We start from the raw sequence: 6,206 nt of genomic DNA on the forward strand, positions 1-6,206 counted from the left end.
TTGTTACCGCATGCACTTTGTAATGGGTATTGTTTTCACAACTTTCTCGCCATAAGTTATTATTTGCAAACCATTTGCATTTGAATTCTTATAAGGAAAAATAATTGTTTATGGTAAAAAGGTGCGATGATACCCGACACTGTCGTTCATGTACTGATTATTAACAATGGATATTGCCACAGAGCGTTTATATTGTCATCTAGAGTTCGTGGATATTGCGTAAATTTTAAAACTTTGATTCCTTGTAAATCAATCTGCGATGAACGCTAACTTCAAGACTGACATCAATCAAAACTAATGATCGCCAGTTAACGCTGCCTTTATGATACGCATTCTCGTTACCAATAGGACGCTGAACAGCACAGTTTGGCGACTGAAAAGTTACCCGAGAAGATGTTGTGGTGCCTTTGTGCCAGCATACATGGCCGTGTAATGTGACTATTATTCGATATTAGACAACAATATGAGTGCGGATTATCGGAAGTCCAAGTGACTTCCGCCATTTGTTGAAAGGACGTAATACTGCCGATTTTGGGAGTAATTTATGGCCGGAAGCCCTGACTGACCAGGTGTAAATTTTGTTGTTATTTCATTGTATTTAGAATTGTTAAACATTGTGAACACCATAACGATAAAAAACTACAATATATTTTTATTGTTTGTTTAAAGGAGAATAAGTTCCAGTAAAATGCGGTGAGGTCCGGTAAATTTTAAAAGTTATTGGACCTCATGTCCGGTAAGATATTTTTGTCTTTCGCATGGGTTGATATATATAGATACATCAGGCCTTTTCCTGGCCATTTTGGGAAAAGCATGAAATTCATATGAAAAGTACACTGATTTGGGAAATACTAATTTAATGTAACTCTTTATAATAATTCAAAATCATATTATATTATTAATTTGTTATAAACTTTGTAAGTTGTCACGAAATAAATATTTATCATAAGAGAGTTCTTTCTAAAAAAAATAAAAAAAATAATTTATTATTTTTCTTTACTCTGGAGGGGATTTTTTAACAAAATCGGGGAAAAATATATAATCTTTTTCGAGGGGAATGGGGCCAAATATCGGCCCCAAAATTGCCATAAAAAACACACTGTACAATAACCGAAAAAGCACAGAAAAGCACCAAATAGCACCGAAAAGCACTCAATTTCTTTCAATATATATGCAGTATATCGTTTCTAGTGTGTGTTAACGGGTTTATGTAGCTATTAATGGTAATATGATTGTATGTCTATACTACATTTTGCCCAAAATGGTAAATATCGGCAATATACCGACCGAAAAGCACTTCATGTGAAGACCGAAAAGCACTCAATTTCTCTCTATATATATGAAAAATTGCATTTCTATTGTGTGTAAACGGATTAAATTAGTTATAAATGGTTATATTTCATGCATATTTATACTACCTTGTGTTTATTATGATGTATTAATGCCCAAAATTGGATAAATATCGGCAATATACCGACCGAAAAGCACTTCATGTGAAGACAGAAAAGCACTCAATTTCTAGCTATACATATGGAAAATTGCGTTTCTATTGTGTGTAAACGGATTAAATTAGTTATAAATGGTTATCAGTGCTCCAGCTAGTATTTGAAAAGGGCAGGGGGGCTTTTTTGTCAAAAGGGCACTTTCAACGCGCAGTATTTTGTGAAAAGGGCACTTTCGACGCGCAGTATTTTGTGAAAAGGGCAAGTTTGAGCGCGCGGGTGTTTCTGGAATGCTTTCTATTGCACGTTAATTTATATGTTATAAATAATTGTATTATTTCAATTATTATTAAACCATTCAAATATAATGTCTACAATGAGGATTAAACTAATTACAATGTAATAAGAGATTTATGAATTATCATATGTAAAAAAAAAAAAGAAGAAATTTGAGGGGGGGGGGGGCAGGGCGGAGGTTCAGGGGGGCAGAGCGGAGGTTCGGGAGGGCAGGGCGCGGCGCCCTTCGATTTAGGCCTAGCTGGAGCACTGGTTATATTTCATGCATATTTATACTACCTTGTGTTTATTATGATGTATTAATGCCCAAAATTGGATAAATATCGGCAATATACCGACCGAAAAGCACTTCATGTGAATACCGAAAAAGCACTCAATTTCTCTCTTTATATATGAAAAATTGCGTTTTTATTGTGTGTAAACGGATTAAATTAGTTATAAATGGTTATATTTCATGCATATTTATACTACCTTGTGTTTATTATGATGTATTAATGCCCAAAATTGGATAAATATTAGCAATATACTGACCGAAAAGCACTTCATTTAAAGACCGAAAAGCACTCAATTTCTCAGTATATATATATGAAAAAATGCGTTTCTTATAATTGTGTGTAAACAGATTAAATAAATTATAAATGGTTATATTTCATGCATATTTATACTACCTTGTGTTTATTATGATATATTAAAGCCCAAAATTGGATAAATATTGGCAATATACCGACCGAAAAGCACTTCATGTGAATACCGAAAAGCACTCAATTTCTCTATAATTATATGAAAAATTGCGTTTCTATTGTGTGTAAACGGATTAAATTAGTTATAAATGGTTATAGTTCATGCATATTTATACTACCTTTTGTTTATAATGAGGTATTAATGCCCAAAATTGGATAAATATCGGCAATATACGATGCCAGTTGCATTAATCTATATAACATAAACTACTCTTACAAATTATTTGTTTGCTCTTACTCGACTTACATGTATGAGATCGTCCATGAAAAAATCGAGTTAGATCGATCCCCGCTTCGTCCTGGTACTAAATAATGTTTGTTAAAGTTGTTGTTGTCATGAAAACTCGTTGATTCTCAATGCAACGTCTTATTTGAACCAGGGACTTATACAAACAATGGCAGTTTTTTATTGGATTATTTATACTAATAGCAACCCCAGCAGATTTTTCAAATATGAAGGAAGTGATTGAAAATATGTTATTTGTATAGAGGAAGAATAAATTACTCAGTACTTTTTGTTTTTTTCAAATATCTTAAAAAATAAAAAAGTTATGATCATTTTACTTTGGAACACTTGTAAGTTTTCTTGGAAATTTTTCGCTCTATAAATGATAAAAGTTAATCGCAAAATCGCGGCACCGTACAAATATTTTTCCCACAAATATTTCAATAACTTTTTTATTTTACATGGTAATTTAATAAAATTTGGTATCCTTATGTATTTTGGTATGAGGAATCTGTTCATGTATTCAAAACTACTGATATTCCAATGCTTGAATAAGTTCTTACAAAAACAAATCATTACAAATTTTACTTTTTTAATTTTTTCAAGATGTCAATAATAAAAACAATAAATTTCAGTCAATATCATATTAAACAAAGTTAATTATCATCTTTGGCAAATTAACAGTTCATTATAAGTTATAATTTATAACATCATGCACCTAATTTTCTTTTATTTACAAACAGAATTTGAGCTACAAAGCAAGTTCCAAAGTTCCATGTCAACAAAAAAATGTGGCATGGAAGTTATTGTATATAGCATCAATATTGTCATGTTCTTTTATGAACCACTGGCGGCCAGAACACACACAGTCGGGTACAAAGTTCCTGTAGATGACAAACTGTTTGTGAACTATTTGTTTGTCCTCTCCAGATGGCCATTGGAAAAATCCTGGTTTTGTACTAGGTGAAAGAAATTTCACGGTCACTGTGTCTGAACTTGCTATAATGTTTTCTACACAACCGGGGTACTAACCATCTTGGTATGCCACTACCACATATTCATTTATGTTTTGAATGTCCACAGGTTCAAATGTACTTAGCTTTTGCTTTTTATTTTGCACCTCTGGCTCTGGAACACAATTTTTTCGCTTCTTAATTGTATTCTTGGACTCTTCCTCCACTACCATACTTTCATGGATGTCTTGAAGTACCTTTTTTTCATTTTCCGTGTGCCGTAATCTCAAGGTCTTGCCCCCCTTATGTGCTGGCCTGCCTTCATTAAATTGGATCTTTCAGTTGGACCCTTACTTCCAAGCCAGGTCATCATTTGCCGTCGGTTTCGTTTTATCATTTGGATGGAGGAATGGTGGTGATAGGAGGCATTGGGCTGTCTCTTCTGGCTGGAATCCAAATCACCGAAGTGATGCTCACAGGAAAGATTTGTTACTGGGGCAAAGTCACTAATGGTCAGTTCCATAAAAAAAAAAAAAAAAATTTTTTTTTTTTTTTTAAGAAGTCTTATTTGTATTTTATCTCAATTTTAATTCAATTACATCTAACAAAGTATTATATGATTGTTTTCTTTAAATTTGAATGATTATAAAGAGTTATATCAAATTTAGTATTTCCCTATTAAGTGGACTTTTCATGTGGAAAAAAAGGCTAATTAATTTATTTTCCCAATTTCATGAAAATGCCGATAAAATTCCCAATTCCAAAGCCATGGGCTATCTTCCCAAAAAGTGGGAAAAAAACCCTGCAGTTTGTGGTAGCTGACTTTTCCGCATGTTATCAAATGCCAGTATGGTCCTGTAAGCTTCAAGTAGAAGAGTCCTAAACACTGAATTAGTGTACATATCTCATCCGATTCCAGGTCTGACTTGACTGCCTTGATTTTCATGTTTGGCTTTGATACACTATTTAGAACATGAAGGAAATCTTTTCTGTGAACAAACTCCTCTGCTGACGTTTGAAATAAACAATTGAACCTGTTGTCCCTGTAGTTACCAATCATAGATTTCAGTCCTTTTTCGCAACAATACGCCTTCCATCGATCTCTTACTCCCAAATGGACACCAGCAGGTCCAAATGTTTCATAGGCAGTTCGGACAGTACGACTCACAGCAGACTCTTTTTTCCAGTTGGCAAAAAATGGCATAGCATCACGTCCAAGAGGACCATGGTCGCTGCTCCATGACTTTTCAAACTCTTTCAGATCCGGCATTGTGTAATTATGGAGCCCAAGTAGCACATGAGCCATGCAATGGAAGTGTTCAACGGCCCTATGTTCACCATTGTAGGTTCTTAACATCTGAGATCTCCATTCATCTAATAGCTCATCTGCCTTCTTCTCATTCACAGCTCCACCAGACATCGTGAAAGCTAACTTAGCTAATGCCTCAACTATATAGTTTTCACTTTCATTAACTGCAGCAAGTTCTTGGAGATGCGACTCTGTAACTTGCTGAATAGTCTCTGCTGTCTCTCTGGCTATTCGGGTGAATCCTAGACTTATGTTATCGCCTGTGTGTAGTGTGACAGCAGTGTCAACAACTTTCTGCTTTTTTCGTGTCGTCCCATCACGACCCTGAGCTGAGTCCCCAATTTTTTTAGTTTTCAAGTTTATCAGCAATAAAGACTTTTGCAATATTATGTCCTTCATCAATTATTGTTTGTGCAGTTGTTGCGTTTGGTAAGTCACGATTTGGCAAGCCAATTTTTGTTAGGTGTTTCAGTACAGCTTGAATAACTGGTGAAACTTTTTCCGCTGCAACTTGAATCTAGACCAGCCAATTCAATAACACATAAACGAGCATCATCTGTATATATGTTATCTTTCTTGGTTTCAACATTAAAGTTATTGTCTGTAACATGCCTGTCCACCAATTCACATATCTTCAAGTCTTTCTCTTCTAACAACAAATTTAGTCCTTTTATAGTTTCATTGCACCTCTCAAGTTCATAAAGATGTTCACACTCATGATACTGTCCGTCTGTACTTTTCTTAAGTAGACCGCTATTCATTTTCTTGAGGTAGCTCAGGGCTTTCCTTAGACCTCAAATCTCAAGAGTCAAGGACTCTTGGGACCATATTTTCAAGAGTCAAAATCAAACTTATAAGAGTCCTAATAATAACGCAGGAGAGTCAATGATTTTTTGCAAATTACTGAGATATAATATATAAAAAGCAACAAATGAAAAGATATGTTAACATTTATTTCTTACATGTACATTGTACTGTCACTACAACACTGTGCATTTAAACACAATATCTCAATGATTAATAAATACAAAACATGTATTCTAATACAACATTTACTTCATGTTTACAGCAGGGTAATATGTCATATGTTCTAAACATTACATCTCAAAGAGTAATATGTCATATCATGTCTGACACAACATCTCAGAGAGCAATATGTCATATGTCCTACAAAACATCTCAAAGATTACATACAAAATATGTATTCTAATACAACATTTACTTCATGTATACAGCAAA

This window comes from Dreissena polymorpha, chromosome 8 (assembly GCF_020536995.1).
Source record: "Dreissena polymorpha isolate Duluth1 chromosome 8, UMN_Dpol_1.0, whole genome shotgun sequence".
NCBI lineage: Eukaryota > Metazoa > Mollusca > Bivalvia > Myida > Dreissenidae > Dreissena > Dreissena polymorpha.